This window comes from Lynx canadensis, chromosome A2 (genome assembly GCF_007474595.2).
Source record: "Lynx canadensis isolate LIC74 chromosome A2, mLynCan4.pri.v2, whole genome shotgun sequence".
Classification (NCBI taxonomy): Eukaryota; Metazoa; Chordata; class Mammalia; order Carnivora; family Felidae; genus Lynx; species Lynx canadensis.
The window spans coordinates 81,591,961-81,614,010 of NC_044304.2; the positions used below are offsets into that span (position 1 = coordinate 81,591,961).

A 22,050-nucleotide genomic window follows, 5' to 3' on the forward strand; every position below is an offset into this window, starting at 1 on the left:
CAATTTCTAAGCCTTTCTAAGGGTACTGCATAGTAAATAGGATTGTTTGGTATTATCTCTGTAGGACTTAACATTAACCTTCCATTATGCTAAATTGTTTACCATTCTACCATCAGCCGGTTTTCTGCCTTTTTATACATTGTATTTCAGGTTACAGTTACCGTATCTCCTGGTTACATGAAAGATGGAATTTCTGTTTCTGTTTCTCTCTATTGTTTGGGTATGTTTTTTAAACCTAGATCTTAAATTTTAGCCTTATTTTGATGTGTTCCTATTTTTGTGACATTGATGAAATCACTTAATCTCTTTGAGCCCAACTTATCTGTTTTCTAGAGATACCTTTTTCACGGTGTGGTTGTTAGAGTTACATGAATCTAGCACATAGCACCCATTTATAACAGATGTTAGTTCCTAACTCTTCTTTCCTATCTAACACAACAGAGACATTTCATGTCACTGAACTTACAGATAGGTATAACCTGTATAGTTTTTCCACTGGTATCCTGGTTTCTGGGAATTTCTGGTATTTAGTATGGCCTATACTAACTTTTTGAAAGAAATTTTTATTTTCGAGGTGTAGTTATTTTGGTAATGGTATTTTTCACCATCCTTAAATGAATTAAACTTCCAAGTTACGCATAAACTACTTAAAATAGAGTATTGAAAAAATAAGGATGCTTATTTTGTGCTAGAGTAAAAAGAATTATGAAATATTGTGGCTTACATAAAATCTTTGTGTATGAGATTAGGAGAATCAGTGGTAAAAGTGCATTCTTAACTAAACTAATATTTTTATAACTTCAGACATTTTTATTTTTCAAGGTACATTAATATGTTGTACATATTATTTACTCTTGAACTGTAGATTGAAAAAATTTAGTTTTTTCCTCATGAAAAATTTTTAATTAATACAAAAGAAACCATAACAATATAATGAATTCTGAGTCTACCTTTCACACTGCTTTAACAGTTAACATTTAACACTTCAAGTTTCGTTTCCTTTCCTCCACTTATTTTATTTTTGAACTGGTATTTTTTTTTTTAATTTTTTTTTCAACGTTTTTTATTTATTTTTGGGACAGAGAGAGACAGAGCATGAATGGGGGAGGGGCAGAGAGAGAGGGAGACACAGAATCGGAAACAGGCTCCAGGCTCCGAGCCATCAGCCCAGAGCCTGACGCGGGGCTCGAACTCCTGGACCGCGAGATCGTGACCTGGCTGAAGTCGGACGCTTTACCGACTGCGCCACCCAGGCACCCCTGAACTGGTGTTTTAAAGCATATTCCCAGCATCTGTCATTTCACCCCAAAATAAGTAGGATAGAAACTTTTTGCGTTATGGAACTAATAATGCCTGTAAAGTTTCAACAATGCCTATATGTATGCTTTTGAAGAGTGAAAATCTGCCGTAGTCCCAAACTCATTAATGATTTGGTACATCTCCTTTTGGAGTAGATGTGTGCATATATATATATATATATATATATATATATATATATACACACATACACACATATATATACATATTGCTTAACTCCTTTTTAAAAAATACTTCTTAAAAAGTTATGGTAAAATATACCTAAAACGTACCATGTTAGTCATTTTTAAGTGTACAACTCAGTGGTATTAAGTACATTCACATTGTTGTGCAACCATCACCACCATTCATCTTCAGAACTTTTTTTATCTTCCCAAAATGAAACTACATACCCATTAAAGAATAACTACCCTTTTTCTCCTCCCCACTAGCCCCAACAGCCCCTGGCAACCACCATTCTACTTTCTGCCTCTGAATTTGACTAAGCATTTCCTCATATGAGTGGAATCGTAAAGTATTTGTCCATTTGTGGCAGGTTTATTTCACTTAACATAGTGTCTTCAAGATTCATTCATGGTGTCAGAATTTCCTTTTTAAGACCGAATATTCCATTATAGGTATATACCACATTTTGTTTAAACATTCATCCCTTGATGGACACCTGGTTTCTTCTACCTTTTGGCTTTTGTGAATAATGCTGTGATGAACATGGGTACAAATATCTGTTTGAGTCCCTACTTTCAGTTCTTTTGGGTATGTGCCCTGAAGTAAAACTGCTGGATCATATGGTAATCTTCCAGTTTTTTAAAGGAACTGCCATACTGTTTTCCATAGCAGTTGTACCATTTTATATTCCCACCAGCTGTGCCCCAGGGTTGAGTTAACTATTTAGTATCATCAAAGTAAACCTAAGCAGACAAGGGGCACCTGGGTGGCTCAGTCAGTTGAGCGTCTCTTAATTTCAGCCCAGGTGGTGAGATTGAGCCCCTCCTCAGGCTCTCTGCTGAGTGTGGAATCTGCTTAATAGTCTCTCTCCCTCTGCCACTCTCCCTTGCTTGTGTGTGCTCTCTTCTTCCCCCAAATAAATAAATAAATAAAGCAAGCAAGCAGACAAAAACCTCCCAATAACATTTATATTGGAGCAGATACTTGAGAAGTCAGTGTGCAGGCAGCCACAACAGCTTAGGAAATAAAATTTGAGGGTTTGGTGGGAGAAAGGAAAGGCATTTGTTGAGTGCTTGTCATGTGCCATGGTATTATCTCAATATTTTTAGATTAAAACTCTGAGTTTTTCTTAGCTCGCTCAGAGTTGCATGGCTAATGTGTAAAGAATTTGGATCGGGGCGCCTGGGTGGCGCAGTCGGTTAAGCGTCCGACTTCAGCCAGGTCACGATCTCGCGGTCCGTGAGTTCGAGCCCCGCGTCAGGCTCCAGGCTGATGGCTCGGAGCCTGGAGCCTGTTTCCGATTCTGTGTCTCCCTCTCACTCTGCCCCTCCCCCGTTCATGCTCTGTCTCTCTCTGTCCCAAAAATAAATAAACATTGAAAAAAAAAATTAAAAAAAAAAAAAAAGAATTTGGATCAACCCCATCTCTGCAAGAGTCTGAGCCTAACTGCACAGTGCTACAGTTAACTTAATTTTTTTCCCTTTAGACTGTGATAAACAGGAAGAAGAAAGTGAAGATGAACTTTAAAACTTTTTCCAACTTTTTCTTTTTTCCTGAATTTTTATTATAAAAAAATTTAAGCATACAGAAAAGCTGAGAGAATAACAATGATCTTATGTTGATTTTCCTCCTAGATTCGACAGTTGTTAATATTTTATCATATGTAAGAACGGAATTATTTAAAAGACATGATAGTTCATTTTTTTAAAATTTTTTTAATGTTTGTTTATTTTTGAGACAGAGAGAGACAGAGCATGAGTGGAGGAGGGTAGAGAGAGAGAGGGGGACACAGAATCCGAAACAGGCTCCAGGCTCTGAGCTGTCAGCACAGAGCCTGATGCAGATCTGTGAGATCTGCTGTGAGATCATGACCTGAGCTGAAGTTGGACACCCAACCGACTGAGCCACCCCGGTGCCCCATGATACTTCATTCTTAAATAGTTCAGCCTTCATCTTCTAAAAGTAACCACATAACTAAAATAACATTAAAACATTTAAGAAAATAATCATACAGCCAGTGTGTATTCAAAGTCTTCCAATAACCCCCAATTTCCCCATTGTACCACAGACACACTACATCTGTTTATCTTAATCTAGAACCGTCCCACTCACATTTTTTTCTTCATGTGACGTTGACGTTTTGTAAAATTTATTTATTTTGAGAGAGAGAGAAAGTGCACGTGCTCACAGGCCAGCAGGGAAGGACAGAGAGAGAGAGGGAGAGAGAGAATCTCAAGCAGGCCCTGTGGTCTCATCACAGAGTCCTTCTTGGGGATTGATCTCAAGAACCATGAGATCATTACCTGAGTCAAAACCAAGTCAGAGGCTTAACCGATTTAGCCACCCAGGCACCTGAGATTGACTTTTTGAAGATACTAGTTCAACATACCTGTTACCTTGTAGATTTTTTTTTTTTATATTCATGATTTTTAAACATTTATTTCATTCTGGTATTTTATTTATTTATTTTTAAAGATTTTATTTTTAATATCTACACCCATGTTGTGGTGGTATTTAACTTGATTCTTTTTATTTATTATAACCTGGAAGTTAGGTATCAAGATCAAGGCTGATTAAATTCAGATTAACTAGTTTTGGTGAGAATATTTCATAGGCATATTTCATATTATATCCCATCAGGGTGCATATAATATCTAGGTTGTGCCGTTAGTAAATTGGTTGAGGTGCCCATTGTCCCCATTATTATAGTTCATTTTTTGTTTGCATTTAGTTTGTAATCTGTGTGTTGATGGTTTGTGAATATCCAGTTTCTCAGTTATTTTTTACCTCATGGCTTCAGTATCAATGATTTCTGCCTGAGTTACCCATTCCATTGGGACTTAAAGAATGATGCCAAACTATTTCTAACTAAAAAATGAATTAGATTTGGGAATGAGGAATTCATAATAAATTGCTACTCTTATATGTCGATTAACATTTGGCAATCTATTTTGATTTGGAGTACCAAAGTAAATAAGTTCATTGGTCTGACTAGAATTTCATGGTAAACACGTTTCTTGAATTCTTAATTCACCATAGTTTGAATTTTGGAAAACTACTTGCAGAATGCTTATAGTTAAAGATTGAGTGTAGTAGTCTAGTTACAATTGGTGATCTGTTACAATATTGGTAACACGGGCCAAAAATAAGAAATTCCTACCAGTCTTTTTAATATAGTAAATATATAATAGTATAGCATGTTAAAAACTATATATATTTCAAAATTATAATCTCTATTACATAATGTCCTCTGTCGACTATTATAAATTAGCCATATACCTATATGAATTCCTGTTTAACTACATTATATCAATGCCTTCAGAACAGGCATCATTATAGTCATCATTTTATGATCTTTGCCTTGTTCTCAGTGATTGAAGGAAAAAAAATACTTTTTTTTTTTTTTTTTTAAGACTGAGAGAGCATGAGAGGTAGAGGGAGAGAGAGAGAATCTTAAGCAGGCTCCATGCGCAGCACAGGTGGGGTTGATCTCATGACCCTGTGAGATCATGACCTGAGCAAAATTCAAGAGTCAGATGCGCAACCAACTGAGCCATGCAGGTGCCCCTTAAGAAATTAATTTTATCTGTCCTCTTTGCATTGAAAATTTGAGTAGCTACACTTGTTAGCTTTTTTATAGAAAGGGTATACACTTTCTTTAGATATTACTTAAATCAGAACCACTTCAGTGGTTTGACATGTGGAACAATATTCTGAAAAATGGATGTCTCCAGACATTCATTTTCTGGCTAAATCACTGATGAACTTTATACCTTAAGAGGGAGCAAATAGCCACCATTTTTCAATTTACTGCTTTGAGGATGATGAAAATATCAGAATTAGTAAATTCTGTCAGGCTGAGTTGGGCCACAAGCTGATACAATGAGTAATTGGATGCAGCTTGAGCTAGAATTTAAGCTTCTTGAGGACAGAAACAATAACAATAATACCAATAGGTAACATTTACAGAACTGTACTCAGCACTTTTATGTGTTTCTATCTAATTTTAACAATTTCTTTAAAGTTTAGTTAGATATTAGCCTTTTTTAAGTATTGTATGGAAGCTCAGAAAATTTAAGTAACATGCCAAGGATATTAAATAAACAGGCAATCTAAGTTTTAGATCATTATGTAGTTTGACTTCAGAGCCCCAGCTCTACGCTATTGTGCAAACTGGGTTAATGTTTTTAAATCTCCTTCATCCAGAATTGCACCTTACATTGTGAGCTAGTTTACCAAATAACCAGACTTTGAAAGAAGAATAGGACTTAGGTAAATGGAGATGATGGAGACAGGCTTATTAGGGGGAATGGTGTGAGCAAGATCGTAGAGACAGAAACAGAAGTGTGGATGGCATGTTCAGTAGTCTGTGAATAGAACCATTCAGCTGGGATTGGTGATTTTGTACAAAGTTGGGAAATAACACTGCATGCCAGTTGAAAGTTTGCCATGATATGCCTTCTATTTGCCAGGATAAGGAGTTCAGACTTCATTCTGTGGGCAACAGCAAGGCACAGTTTTTTGGGTTTTTTTAATAGAGTGATAATTTATTCAGATTCGTATTTTAGGAATATTGATTTGTTAGCACTATGTAGGATGAATTGGCTGAGAGAAAAATTAGAGACAGGGATATTGGAGACTACTTTAGTAGTAAAGTGAAGTGATTTTAGTAGTAAGATGATTGGAACTCCTGGACATGGAAAGGAAAAGGTGTGTGTGTGTGTGTGTGTGTGTGTGTGTGTGTGTGTGTGTGTGTGTTGTAAGTTTATTTATTTATTTTGAGAGAGTGCTAGCAGGGCAGGGGCAGAGAGTAGGGAGAGAGAATCCCAAGCAGGCTCCTTGTTGTCAGCGCAGAGCCTGACACAGGGCTCCATCTCACAAATTGTGAGATCATGATCTGAGCTGAAATCAAGAGTCAGACACTTAATTGACTGAGTCAGACACCCCAGAAAAGATATTAAAAGGGAATGTATGATAGGGCTTCATAAATACAAATATGTAGCAACAAAGGATTTATGTATTTAATTTTATTGTTTCAGATGGAGAAAATAAGCATATCATTGAAAAAATGTGGGTAAGCTTGCAGGAGACCTGGTTGGAAACGATGTATATAAGTTTGAGATACAATCAAGTACCTTATGTTAGAGTTCTTATCACATGAAGCTCCAATTAGTGGTGAGTCAATGTGTAAGGTTTAAAAATTAAAAAGAATTTTTTTTAATGTTTATTTTTGAGAGAGAGACAGACAAAGCATGAGCAGGGGAGGGACAGAGAGAATGAGAGACAAAGAATCCACAGCAGGCTCCAAGCTCTGAGCTGTCAGCACAGAGCTCTGGCGCAGGGCTCAAACCCATGAACTGTGAGATCATGACCAGAGCCAAAGTCGGATGCCCAACCGACTGAACCACCCAGGCTCCCCTAAAGTTTTAAAATGTTTAGGAGATTCTGTTCAGTGAGTGTGTGTATGTTTCAGTATTGTGTATGTGGAGGGGAACATTTTAGAAGTCACTGATAGTAGCAGATAACAACCACTGGTTTTTTTGTGAGGAACAAGTAATTTCAGATCCTGTCTTAGTTCTTAGGTAACTAGCTGTTCACAGTCTTTAAAAGGGCTCTAAAAAAAATCAAGATTAGACGTGGTCTAACAATTTAACAATTTATCTCACATTTGTCCTCCGTCTTCCGGCCTCCCCCACCATTTTTCTTATCTCTTTCCTTATCTTAGTATTTGGTTTAGTTTGGGGCTCTTTTACAGTACTCTTCTCTCTGACTTTGCTAATCTCCTTGTTGGTTTTCTAATGTCTGTTGTTAGCACTCCCCAAATCTTAGTTTAGTTTGGAGTTTTAGATCCATAGATTCAACTGCCTCCTTGGCATAATCCCTATTAGATATTCCGTAGAGCTGTAAAATTAATATGTTTAAAACTCATAGCCTTCCTTACTCAAATTTGTCTTGCTGTGTATGTTCTTTATCTCAATGCCATCATATATCTAGTGGCTCAGGCTTTAAAACTGGATTCTACACTTTACCTTTGTCTAACCTGTAGCCAAGTCTTGTCAGTTCTAATCACTGTCTTTCATATCTGTGTCCTTTCACTGTCCTTTCTAGTCTTAGTTCAAATTACCATTATCTCTACCCTAGATCATTATATAACTGCCTCTTTATTGGAATCCCTACTTCAGGTCTGTGATCTTTCAATTCGTTCTTCATGCTACAGCCTTAAGTGATAACTAGAGATCTGAATGCATATGTGATCATGTCACTTTTCTCTTTATGACATGATGTTCAAATCCCAATTCTCCAACTCTCTGAATGATCATATTCTTGTTTAACTCTTCAGCTTCTCCTCAGTGCTCCTTGCTGCCTAGGACTTTCTGTACCCATTATTCTACCCTCCCTAGTTCCACATTTCTACTGCACCTAGCTAATGACTACACTCATCTATCAGGACTCCACATGAAAGGAAGGCCTTTGTTATTCTCTAGATTAGGTTAGGTCCCCTTTGTCTCTTCCCTTGTCACCTTGCACTTCTTCTATCTTCTTCACTTCATTTTAATCAATTAATTGTCTTCTTCACTAGACATAACCTGTGAAAACTGGGGGCTGTGGTTCTCTTCTTTTTAGGTCAGGGTACCTCTGGGTCCTCAATAACTATTTGGGAAATGAATGAGTAATACTATGTGTCAGCCCTTTCTGCCTGCTCAGAAGAGATGTCTGCCTGTTATTCAGGAAAGTTTGGGCACGTATTTCCAACTAAGAACAGCAGAAAAGTGATAACGGGATGAGATGTTGACCAGCAGCTCACAGACGATGGTTAAATTGTCAAGTGAGTACAAAAGGCAGGTATTAAGGGCACAGGAACTAGAAAGACTCTGTAGATGATACTAAATTGTATTGTGTTTGACTCCGCTTGAGTTACCAGAATTGACATTTTATATACTCTAATGTCAAACAAATGAAGCTTATCAATATATTACACAAAGAGGATATTTTACGGTTTTAATCTGCATGTGTTTACCATATCTGTAATGGCATTATAAATGGAAATCCTTTTCCAGATTGTCAAAAAAGTTGAATCCTACACTGTCTTTTTCATGTTTGGTGTCTTTCATTTAGCATATTCCTTTTTTGAGATTTATCAGTGTTGTTGCAGTAATCAATTCATTCCTTGTATTTTTTTATTTTTTATTTATTTATTTTTTTAGAGAAAGATTGTGAGCAGGGGAGGGACATAGGGAGAGAATCTTAAACAGATTCCACACTCAACACGGAGAACATTGGGCTCCATCTCATTCATGACCCCAGGGATCACGATCTGAGCCAAAATCAAATTTGGACACTTAACCGACTAAGCCACCCAGGCACCCCTCATTTCTTTTATTTCTGAGTAGTTCATTGCATAGAGATACCACAGTTTGTTTTTTCATTTCACCATTGATGGACATTTAGATTGTTTCTGGTTTTTGGGTTTTGTTTCTGCTACAATTGTTCACAGACAAATCTTGTAGTAGATGTATTTTTCATTCTCTTGAGCAAATATCTAGAAATGGGATCACTGGGTTGTATGCTAAGTTTATGTTTAACTTCATAAAAAACTGCCATATTTTTCTAAAGTTGCTGTACTTTTTTCATACCCACCAACTTTTGATGTCAGTTTACTAAATCTTAGTCATCCTAGTGGGTGTAGCAGTATTTCATTGCAGTTTTAATTTGCAGTTCCCTAATGACTACTGATGTTGAACATCGTTTATGTACTTATTTTCCATCCTTGTCTCTTGTTTGGTGAAGTATCTGTTCAGATTATCTGTTATTCTTATTTTCAAATTGTGAGTGTTCTTTATTCTGTGTACAAGTTCTTTATCAGATATGTATTTCATGAATGTATTCTCCCATTCTGTGAATTTTCAGTCTCTTAATGTTGTCCTTCACACTTTTTCATAGTAGAAAAATTTAATTTTGATGAAGTCCACTTTATAATTTATTTTTTGTATGGAATGTGCTTTTTGTGTCTTAACTGAGAGGGCTTTGCCTAACCCAGAATCACAAGGGTTTTTCTCCTATGTTTCCTTTTAGATACTTTATAGTTTTAGGTTTTACCTTTAGGACTATAGTGCATTTTGAAAACTTCTGTATTTGAGGTTTGGATCAAAGTGCCCTTATTCTTATTTTTCCTTCTTGCTTAACTTGAGAATTATTTTGTAAAGTCTACTCTCCCAACCCACTAATCACTTAGGGTGTTTCATTAAATTTGTTGATTAAATTAAGGGCAGATTTTAATTACAGAATTTTCTTTATATTCAAAAGTTACATGTATGTTTTGGGGCACCTAGGTGGCTCAGTTGGTTAAGCATCCACCTTCGGCTCAGGTCATGATCTCGTGGTTCATGACTTCGAGCCCTGTGTTGGGCTCTGTGCTGATAGCTCAGCCTGGAGCCTGCTTTGGATTCTATGCCTCCCTCTCTCTCTGCCCCTTTCCTACTCATGCTCTGTCGCTCAAAAATAAACGTTTAAAATAAAAAAAGGGGGGCACCTGGGTGGCTCAGTCATTTTGAGCATCTGACTTCGGCTCGGGTCATGATCTCAGGGCTTATGGGTTCAAGCCCCGTGTCGAGCTCTGTGCTGACAGCTTGGAGCCTGGAGCCTGCTTCAGATCTGTGACTCCTCTCTGTCCCTCCCGGGCTCACACTCTGTCTGTCTCTCAAAAATAAATATTAAAAAAAAAATTTTAAAAGTTACATGTATGTCTTTACCTATCCTTATATTCTTTTTCTTTTCTTTTAATATTTATCTCTGAGTGAGAGAGATAGAGGTGTGAGTGGGGGAGGGGCAGAGAGAGAGGGAGACACAGAATCTGAAGCAGGCTCCAGGCTCTGAACTGTCAGCACAGAGTCCAATGTGGGGCCCAAACTCACAAACCGTGAGATTATGACCTGAGCCAAAGTCAGATGCTTAATCAACTCCACCACCCAGGTACCCTGACCTACCCTTGTATTCCTAAATGTCTCCATAAAGTGTACTGATTTTTAATACAGATTATGAGTTTTCATCTGGCATTTTATTTTATTTTGGGGAGTTTCTTCCAGATTGTTACTGGTACATAAGAAAGCTTTTGGGTTTTCTACATACACTTAGTAGTTGGGTATGTAATTATATAATAGTGAAAGGCTACCAATTCTTCATAATCAGGAACAGTTGAATTACAGTATGATACTTAGTAATACTCAGGAAGTTATGGTACTCTTTGTGGTACTTCAAGCATTGTGTTTGTCTTTGAAATCTGAGATCTCTATTAGCACGGTATAACTATTCAGCTTGACAAATATTTTTAGTGCTTAGGTGCTGTGGTAGGTTTTAATAAAATGACAAAATCAACAATATAAAGCTTCTGCCTTCAAGTACCTTAATCTAGCAGGATACTAGAAAAAGTAATTATTAGTGCAGTAAGTTGAATACCACAAGACAAATGGAAAGTAGAGGTAGTACTGGTGGGAATGCAGGTAGGCAGGGAGGACGGGATTTTTGAGCGAATCTTTGAAGGATAGTGTGGTAGGATTTCGGTAAAGAGATGAAGGAATTTAGGTGGAGAGCTTTATTTGAAGTGTAACATTCATAGAATTGGATAGGAAAACACCTATACAATGTCATAAAACAAAGAAGGAAATAATTTCTAGATATTTGATTCTCTTTGTAGCTCTGACATTATATATTGCTAAACATCTTCATTTTAGCTCTTCACTCTTATTTTTGAGAGAGAACGTGTGCGTGCATGCACAAGTGGCAGAGGGGTGGGGGGGGGGAGAGAAAGAAAGAACAGAAAGAAAAGAAAAGAAAATCTTAAGTAGGCTCCATGCCCAGTATCGAGCCTGGCATGGGGCTCTATTTCACGACTGTAGATCATGACCTGAGCCCAAGTCAAGAGTCTGACGCTCAACTGACTGAGCCACCCAGGTGCCCCATAACTTTTTAAAATTTAGAACTTTAATTGGTTGCATGAAAAAACATAAGCATATATAATAAAAGCAATGATTCCCATATATGCTGTTATCATTATCCAAAAAGAACTATATAGTTTACTGTTTGCATTATAGAATATAGTTTTAATTAAATAAAGTAATTGTGTAATGTTGACTTAGAGGTCTAGAATGCCCCTGGTTGTATGTGGGTCACATTTTATATGACAGCTGTAGTATAAAATTCAATGAATAAAGTGATTTAATTTATAATCTAGATACCAAATATAATGTCTCACTACTTTATATCTTTCTTTTATAATATATAGAGAGGAGAGGAAGTATTTACTTCTGTTTTAGAAGCAGGTCTTCCTGGTAGATTAGTGAAGAAAACCTGACCTGAAATTTTTAATTATGGTACAAGAAGGAGCCCAGACCACTGTTTCATGTTATGCCTGGTTTGGCTTTCATGTAGGTACATCTATATTAATTTTTTTGTTCTCCTTTTAGGGATTGTATTCTTGTGATTATTACTATACTATTACTATACTATTATTATTTTGTCAGTGTATGCATATTACTAAATGCTTTCCTAATCTATTTATATTTAATGATGATAGCTACTTTTGTCAAGTGCCTGCAATATAAACTGGGGATAGTTGGAAATAATGCATATGTTGCCTTTAATCCTCATAAAAAGTCTAAAAAGGTAAGTGCTGTGATCTTTAACAATTGAGAATACTGAGGCACAACGTAATTAGTAAGTAATTTGTGTCAGTGAGTGGCAGAACTGGAAATTAAATATGTCTAATTACAAAGCCTGAGTTATTTCCAACATATTACAGTACATTTAGAGTTTCTTAATACACAGCTGTCTTAAACTATATCATTTTCAACATTCTCTTCCTTGTTTTTTTGGTCTCAATATGTTAGCCAAAGCAGCCTGCCTTTCCCTGAATAGTAAGAGATAAGTATTGTACAATCTGAACTTCCTCATAATATGTTCAGGCAGAAACATTTTTTGCATTACTGTACAAAATATAGGACATTGTTGCTGTATGAGTCATTATACTAAGTTTTTTCCCCTTCATAAGAAAATAGAAGCACAGAATTGGGGAACACTAGAAGAGAAAGGGTCATCAGAGCTCAGTGAGCAGAAGCCCCTGATTTGCAAGTACAAGCAGCAGAAGCTTGCAGCCCTCTCACAGGTTAGCAGTTCCCAAATCCTTCGGTTCTTACTTACTGGAACTGCACAAGTCTTTCACATCTCAGGGTTCATAACATGTAGCAGTTTTTACAATTAGGTCTATGAAGACCTTTCACTCTTTTAGCATTTTCCCCTCACTATGGATGAGCAGACAACTCCAGAGGAGGCGTCAGGTATTTTAAATACCATCTGCCTCATGCCTGTCACATCTCAGCCATCCTTTAATTGGAAAGGAAGGTTTTCTTCTTTGCCTTCCAAGTTTCTGAAACCCATTTCTATGTTATTCCTTCCCCTATAACGTTACTATATCCTTATGAAGATGTAGTGCGGAAGAGGTAGAAGTGGTGCTGCTTCCATGTGCAGGTTTAAGTTAGGAACTATCTACAATTAGCTAAATTCAATGAAACATTTGTGGCCAAAGAATTATATGTTTTTGGTTTTCTTTCCTATAGTGTAGTAATAGGAGCTTTTAACTCCTATTGGACCTGTTTGGGAGTTTTCCTAGTTCTGCCACTTAGTCTCTCTGCATGAGAACATCTTATCTGCTCTGAGCCCTGACTTTTATTCTCTATAAAATGAGGAGAATAAGTGAAATCTTTAATTTTTTTCTTATGGAAAAAAACTAAGTTTGTGGAAGACTTTCTGGTAACTGTCCCGCTTCAACACTATCTTATTGATTTTTGTCAGAGCTCTATTTTTTTATTACTTATTTTTAGAGTCATATAAAATACTGATAAAAGCATTTACTTTCTTAAATTATATCACAGTTTCTCTAATTTGTCCTCTGCTTCTTTCTTAAATGATTCAACAAACACTTACTGCCTGCCATATGTTTGGTATTGTGTAGGGGAATGCAGAGAGAAAAGTTGTTTGTATTTCTTTCCTTCAAGATTTATAATTTAATTGGAAAGATTATTAGCTGCAATGTAAGAGACACTTTGTATTGTTACTCATCTTGTTTCTGTTTCTGCGTGTTGCTTTTTTTTTGGGGGGGGTCTTCTCTGATTGCTTCAGATGATTGGTAATAATTTGCTCCTACTTATATTAACCCTTTTTCTTTTGCCCTCTGGAATCCTCATTCATTTTTAGCATCAATTATGTGCAAAATACTATTCTGGGTTCTATAGAAGACAACAAAGATACATTAGATATAATAACCAAGAAAGAGTGTATAATCCAACAGAGCAGATAAAAAAGATACACAAACAGAATTCAAATCATAAGAGAGGGAGAAGAAGGCAGTGGTCATTTCAAGTTGAAGGGATCAAAGAGTCCTTAATGAAAAGCTGAACTTCAGGTAGATTCTTGCAGAATGTGTAGGATTTTGGTCAACAAGAATTGGGATGGGCAAAGGCATCCTAACTAAATGGTATTAACAAAAATATTGGAGTAAGTTATAGTAATGAATCAGTCTGGAATCTTGTGTAGATATACATGTGGTTGAAGAGTAGAAGAAATTAAAATGTGTCTTGAATATGTAGATTCTTGAATGGCATACTGTGGGAATTTTCTCTTTTTATGTAGGGTGGTTTTGTTCATTTGTTTAAAGTAGAAGAGAGTGACATGATCAACTATATTTTCAAGGAATATTTTTTGGTCACTGCTGAGTGGATTGGTGGAGAGAGAAACTGTAAGGAAGATCACTTGTTTCAAAAGATAAGTAATCAGTTATGGTAATGGTTATGGAAAGGGAAAGGAAGATAGACATATTTCAATGGAAAAATAGACTGAACTGAGAAAGTGATTTAATGTTAGGGAAAGTTATTATATATAATATATTATATATGTTATTATATTATATATAATATGTTATTGTATATAATATTATAACGTTAAGGAAGTATTATAAAGGTTTTTGAGGGGCGCCTGGGTGGCGCAGTCGGTTAAGTGTCCGACTTCAGCCAGGTCACGATCTCGCGGTCCGGGAGTTCGAGCCCCGCGTCAGGCTCTGGGCTGATGGCTCAGAGCCTGGAGCCTGTTTCCGATTCTGTGTCTCCCTCTCTCTCTGCCCCTCCCCCGTTCATGCTCTGTCTCTCTCTGTCCCAAAAATAAATAAAAACATTGAAGAAAAAAAAAACTTTTAAAAAAATAAAGGTTTTTGAGAATTTTTTGAATTTGGATGTTGGAGGATGTTGTGCCATTAACATAAACAAGGAATTAAAAGGAGAGCTTGAACTTTATTTATATGAGAAAGATGGTAATTTTAATGTTAAGTATTTCTTTTTTTTTTTTTTTTAAGATTTAAAAACATTTTTAAGTAATCTCTTTACCCAGTGTAAGGCTCAATCTAACTCACAACCTTGAGATTGAGTCACATGCTCTGCTAACTGAACCAGCCAGGCATCCCCAGTTGTTAAATACTTCTTTTTTTTCTTTTAATAGTTTTATTTTATTTTTATTTTGAGAGAGTGAGCGCCAGCAGGGAAGAGGGGCAGAGGGAGAACCTCAAGCAGGCCCCGTGCTTAACATGGAGCCCAGTGTGGGGCTTGATCACATGACCCTGGGATCATGACTTGAGCTGAAATCAAGAGTCTAGTGCTCAACCTGCTGAGCCACCCAGGCACCCCCCAAGGTGTTAACTATTTCTTATGGAAATAAGTGGTAGAGCTTGGCCAAGAGGCTGAGTTGAGATCTTAGTCTGAGGATTCATTTACCTAACGGTTACAGTTTGAATCATAGGAATGCATTTTCTTCAATGGAAAAAGAAGAGAGAAAGAAGCATGCCCAAGGTAGATCCTAATGAGAATGTGCAAGTTTTGATGATAGGATCGTGAGTTACTGAGTAGACAGGATAGTGCAGTACCACTGAGACTTAGGGAGGAGTTTTGAAGAAGAGGTTAGTAATGTCTTTTGCAGTAAGGACCAAGAAAAAAGGGCTGAGAAGGCATTGCTCCCTTTTTTACTATATCCTTTATCTTTTTCTTTCCATTTTTGTAATGTTACCTTCCCTTCTACTTCCCCACTTAAATTCTGTATTATTTCTCTTTTTCTTCTATTTATTGCTTATTTTCAGATCTATTCCTAGCTATACTTACTCCTGTCTGGGGAAGGTGTTTAAGGAGATCAGTGTTGTTGTTCAGACTAATTGATTTCATAGACTGTATTATTACAGTGTGAATCATGGCACATACCCAAAGCAGGAAAAACTCATAGCGTGAAGCCTATTTGAGGTTTGTGGTACAAGAATGTATTGTAACTGAAGTCTTCAGTAGAAAATTCTACCGACACTCCTTAAGAACAGGTAGTGTGGAGGGGCTCCTGGGTGGCTTAGTCGGTTAAGCAGCCAACTTCGGCTCAGGTCATGATCTCACAGTCCGTGAGTTCGAGCCCCGCGTCGGGCTCTGTGCTGACAGCTCAGAGCCTGGAGCCTGCTTCACATTCTGTGTCTCCCTCTGTCTCTCTGACCCTTCCTCGTTCATGCTTTGTCTCTCTTTGTCTCAAAAATAAATAAACATTAAAAAAAAAAAAAGAACAGGTAGTGTGGATTTTTATGACACTTTATTTTTTTATTTTATTAAATTTTATTTATTTATTTATTTATTTATTTATTTATTTATTTATTTATTTTGAGAGAGAGAAAGAGTGCAAGTGAGGGAGGGGCAGAGACACACACACACACACACACACACACACACACAGAATCTGAAGCAGGCTTCAGGCTCTGAGCTGTTAGCACAGAGCCTGATGCAGGGCTCGAACTCAGGGACCACAAGATCATTAAACTGAGCTGAAGTCGGATGCTTACCTGAACCACCCAATGCCCCTATTTTATTTACTTTTTTAATGTTTGTTTATTTTTGAGAGAGAGAGAGCATGAGCGGGAAGGGGACAGAGAGGGAGACACAGAACTTGGAGTGGGCTCTAGGCTACACGCTATTAGCATAGAGCATGACACTGGGCTCAAACTCCCAAACCATGAGATCATGACCGAAGCCGAAGTCGGGTGCTTAACCGACTGAGCCACACAGGTGCCCCTGTTTTTTACTTTTAATTATTATTTGTTAATGTAAGCTCTATGCCCATGGGAGGAGTTGAACTCAAGACCCTGAGATCAAGAGTTTACTGAGTAAGCCAGCCAGGCACCCCTCTGACAACGTCTTTTAAAAAAAAAAATCTAATGAATCTACATGAAGATCCTTCTTTATACAGAATTCTGTGGTTTAATGAGTCATTTATGGGATTTCTCTCTTTTCCTTAAAAGCTATTAAATCTAACAAGTAGTACATGCATATATACATATTGAGAATAGATGTATAATTGCATCATATTTTCTCCTTTTGTTCTTTTTGTTAACTATAACATAACCTTGAGATAATGTATATAAAGTGAAGTAGAAATACACTTGAACAATTTTAATGAAGTAAGGAATTTGGAAAAAGTAACATTATTTTCATGTGTGTCTGTGTGTTAGGTTACATAGTCACTCTTTCATTTTGAAGTGTTTTTTTTTTTCTTATTTTTTTCCTTCTGATGCACCTTGAGTGATTCTAAATCTTTTAAAAAGTTTTTTTTTTTTTAATTTTTTTTAACGTTTTATTTATTTTTGAGACAGAGAGAGACAGAGCATGAACGGGGGAGGGGCAGAGAGAGAGGGAGACACAGAATCAGAAGCAGGCTCCAGGCTCCGAGCCATCAGCCCAGAGCCTGACGCGGGGCTCGAACTCATGGACCGTAAGATCGTGACCTGAGCTGAAGTCGGCCGCTTAACCGACTGAGCCACCCAGGCGCCCCAAAAGTTTTTTTTTTTTTTAATGTTAATTTATTTTTGAGAAAGAGACACAGAATGCCAGCAGGGGAGGGACAAAGAGAGAGGGAGACACAATGCAAAGCAGGCTCCATCCAGGCTCTGAGCTGTCAGCACAGAGCTCAACACAGGGCTCAAACCCATAAGCCATGAGATCAGGACCTGAGTCAAAGTTGGATGCTTAACTAACTGAGCCACCCAGGTGCTCAACTGTAAATCCAGTTAAAAAAATTTTTGTCTAAACATGAAATTATCAATTCTTCTTTCAGGAAAGAGATGTATGCTAACAACTTAATTACATAAACATAAATATGAATCCCTTTCTGTTGTAGAAATTTCAGATAATTTAGAATTACCTAAAATAAGAATCAAGAGTTCCTTTTGGAGCACCTGGGTGGCTCAGTTGATTAAGCGTCTGACTCTTGATCTCAGCTCGGTTCATGATCTCACGGTTTGTGAGTTCAAGCCCCGCATCAGGCTCTGCACCGTGCAGAGCCTACTTCGGATTCTGTCTCTTCTTCTTTCTGCCATCCCCCGCTTGTGCGTGCATGCATTCTCTCTCTCTCAATAAATAAATAAATAAATAAATAAATAAATAAATAAATAAATAAATAAATAAATTTTTTAAAGTTCTTTTGTTCCTTCCATAGGAGCAAACCTGTTAGGTATTTTGTGTTCTTCCTTCCAGTTTTTTTTCAGTGCATTTACATATCTACATGTGTACATATACATGCACAGAAAAGACTATGTAGCCTATTTTCAAAAGCCTAAATATTATACCACTTTTGTGCAACTTGCTCTTCTTATTTAACAGTGTCTTGGAACTCTGTCCATTACATAGAGTGAAATTTATCTACACATGCACACAAACTGCATGTGTCTGTGTTATGTATGCATGTATAGTTGACACACAATGTCACATTAGCCTCATGCACAAACCTGTGTGTGTCTGTGTATTTGACTATGGTTGACATACAATGGCACTTTGGCCTCAGGTGTACAAAATAGTGATTTGACAGTTTATACATATGCTGTGATCGCAAGTGCAGCCACTGTCTGTCCCATAAATATGGAATGCTTCATGAATTTGCATGTCATTCTTGCTTGGGGGCCATGCTAATCTTCTCTGTATCATTCTAATTTTAGTATATGTGCTGCTGAGGCAAGCAAGCACTATATTTCTTTCTTACAATTAAGTTTTTCCTTTATAAATTTAGATAAATATAAGTTTTATTAAGCTTTCAATTTTGGAATAGCTTTACATTTTAAAAAAAAATTTTTTTTTTCAACGTTTATTTATTTTTGGGACAGGAATAGCTTTACATTTATAGAAAAATTTTCTCTTGAAATTTTCTCACTTTCTCTTGTTCTTGAAATTTTACATTTGTATGATACATTTGTCACAATTAATGAATGAATATTGATATATTATCATTAACCAAAGTACATACTTTATTCAGGTTTCCTTAGTTTTTACCCAATGTCCTTTTTAAAAAAAGTTTATTGGGGCACCTGGGTGGCTCAGTTGGTTAAGCGTCTAACTCTTGATTTTGGCTCAGGTCATGATCTCGCATTTCGTGGGTCCGAGCCCTGCATTGACAGCTCAGAGCCTGGAGCTTGGTTCAGATTCTGTGTCTCCTTCTCTCTCTGCCCCTCCCCCACTGGCGCTGTCTCTGTCTCTCAAAAATAAATAAATGTTAAAGAAAAAATTTTTTAAGTTTATTTTTGAGAGAGGGAGGGAGAGTGAGTGGGTGAGGGGCAGAGGGAGAGGGAGAGAGAGAATCCCAAGCAGGCTCTGTACTGTCAGCATAGAGCTGGCATAGGGCCAGATCTCATGAATTGTGAGATCATGACCTGAGCCAAAATCAGAAGTCATATGCTAAACTGACCGAGCCACCCAGATGCCCCCCATAATGTCTTTTTTTCTGTTCAGGGATCCCACCCAGGGTACCACGTTACAATTACTCATTATGTCTATTTAGGCTCTTCTTGGCTACAGCAATTGCTTAGATTTTTCTTGCTTTTGATTATCTTGATAGTTTCAGGAGTACTGGTCAGGCATTTTATAAAATGTCCCTCAATTGGGATCTGTCTGATGTTTTTCTCACGACTGGAATGGGGAGATGGGTTTTTGAAAGGAAGGCCATGACTTTGTAAATTTTAAAAATAAAATTCAATCTAAAAAATCAAATCGGGATGCTTTGGTGGCTCAGTTGGTTAAGTATTCAACTCTAGATTTCTGCTGAGGTCATGATTTCACAGTTTATAGGATCGAGCCCCACATTGGGCTCTGTGCGGGTGTGGAGGCTGCTTAAGATTCTCTCTCTCTCTCTCTCTCTCTCTCTCTCTCTCTGCCCATCCCATGCTCTTGCTGTCTGTTTCTCAAAAAATAAAAATTTTAAAAATTAAATACTGAAAGGTTTATAATGAGAAATGGCCCTAACTCTTTGCATTCCCTACCCCTACCCCCAGGTGTTAACTCTTTTAGTTCTCATCGTTTAATTCCAAATTTCTGAATAAAATGCTCATAGTGCCTTTTATTTTTTGACTGATCGGTTTTAGACACACTATATTTCATTCTTGTTAAGGGTAATAAGAATTTAGCACTTTTATAACCTCGCTTCTTTCCTAACCAGTAATTTCATAAAACTTAAAGTGCAATAATAGTGTCTATTATGACTTTGCAAATCCTGTTCAATGCAAATCAGAGATCCTTTTCTGTATGGCCTTCTGGATTTTTGTAATAGTTAAAAATGGCCTTTCTTTTCATACATATTGGTCCCTGACTTACAGTGACTTGGAATTTTTTGACTAGATGATAGTGCAAAAGTGATATAATTCAGTAAAAACTATATTTTTGAATTTTGATCTTTTCCCAGGGCTAGCAATATGTGGTAGGGTACTCTCTGGTGATGCTGGGTGTGGCAGTGAGGTGAACTCCCCATCAACCATGGAGTCATGAGGGTTAACAACCCATATGCTTACAACCATTCTGTCCCCATACAGCCATTGTGTTTTTCACTTTCAGTGAAATATTCAATAAATTACTTGAGATATCCAACACTTTATTATAAAATAGGCTTTGTGTTGGATGATTTTGTCCAACTGTAGGCTAATGTAAGGGTTCTGAGCATGTTTGTTAAATTAGGTGTATTAAATGCATTTCTGACTTAATGAAAAAAAATGTTTCTTTGGGTTTTTTTTTTTAACATTTATTTATTTTTGCAAGAGTGAGAGAGCAGGAACAGGGTACGGGCAAAGAGAGAGAGGTAGATACAGAATCTGAAGCAGGTTCCAGGTTCTGAGCTGTCAGCACAGAGCCCTCTGTGAGGCTCAAACCCATGAATTGTGAGATCATGACCTGAGGCCAAAGTCGGACACTTAACTGTGAACCATGGTTGGTGAACCACCGACACCCCAGTATTTTCAATTTACAATGAAAGGGTTTATTGGGACGAAATCCCATTATAAGTCCAGGAAGTTCTATTTATATGTATTGGCATCTTCATTTTCTGCCCTATTCTTTGTGTTCTGTGGTAAGAGATAATCTGGCAATTCCCTTTTATTCTTGGAGGTGGTTTCTGCAGTGCTCTATACCTGAACTGGTTGTCGTTTAAGCCAACTACACAGTTTTCATACTGATACTTTCTTGTGTGCCTTCCTGTGGTGGGTCTCCTGTTTCCTTGGTCTCATGCCGTTTTCCTTTTCCTTCTTTGTTTACTCCTTAATTTACTTAAGCGTATCCTAAGAAAGGGGGTGTGTGTGGTAACAATGTTTGAATTTTTGCTTGTGTGATCATGTCTTCCTTTGTACTTGGTTGATAGTTTGACAGATCCTATAATTCTAGGTTAAACATTACTTTCATTCAGCATTCTGAAGGCACTTGTTGTCCTATTGCTTTCTACCATCTACTATTGTGTTGAGTTCCACACTGTTATCTGATCTTTTATGTGAGATCTGGTTTTGTTTTGTGTTTTTTTTTTTTTTAATTCCTCAGGAGGCTTTTAGGATCTTCTCTTGAAACTAAAATTTCATGATGATGTGCTTGGTGTGTATGTGGAGAGGGGGGCTACCACTGTGAATTCCATTCTTTGTTCTCCTCTCTCTCTTTTTTTTTTTTTTTTTTTTTTTTAAATTTAAGTAATCTCTGCACCCTGCAGGGGGCTCAAACTCATGACCCTGAGGTCGAGTTCCTTGCTCTTCCAACTGAGCCCCTTTGCTCATCCCTTAAAGTTTGGTGACTCATTTTTTCTGAGAAAATTTCTCATTTATTCATTTTGATATTTTCCTTCCCTGTAAAATTCTATTTTTCTTTTCTGAAATTTCAGTTAATTTGATATTGGATCTCCTGAAGAGATCCTTTAGGTAACCTTTTTTCTGCTGTTTTCCACTTTGTCTTGTTGCTCTCTTTTTGGAAGATTATCCCAACTTTACCTTCATGTTTTTAGCTTTTCAGTTTTGCTATTGTATTTTTCTTAAGATTTTATTTTATTTTTTAAGTAATCTCTACACCCAACATGGGACTCAAACTCCCAACCCTGAGATCAAAGAGTCATATGCTCCACTGACTGGACCAGACAGGCACCCCTTTGCTACTGTGTTTTTATTTTATTTTTTATTCAAAAATTTTTTTAATGTTTATTTATTTTTAAGAGACAGAGCACAAG

The 22,050-nt window shown here is 37.0% G+C and overlaps 1 protein-coding gene, 1 long non-coding RNA gene and 1 other non-coding gene across 3 annotated transcripts in view; 2 read left to right on the forward strand and 1 right to left on the reverse strand.

Annotated features, from left to right (window-relative positions):
- The window catches only part of RSBN1L (round spermatid basic protein 1 like), a 65,789-nt gene that overhangs the window by 6,140 nt on the left and 37,599 nt on the right, over nt 1-22,050 (forward strand). The gene's annotated exons all lie outside the window — the stretch shown is intronic.
- Nucleotides 6,608-14,156, forward strand: LOC116737940. The gene is made up of 4 exons (XR_004343290.1): nt 6,608-6,657; nt 8,107-8,308; nt 11,762-11,903; nt 12,527-14,156. It is a non-coding gene; the product is annotated as an uncharacterized LOC116737940 (long non-coding RNA).
- LOC115509452 lies at nt 18,447-18,557 on the reverse strand. The gene has a single exon (XR_003967354.1). It is a non-coding gene; the product is annotated as a U6 spliceosomal RNA (small nuclear RNA).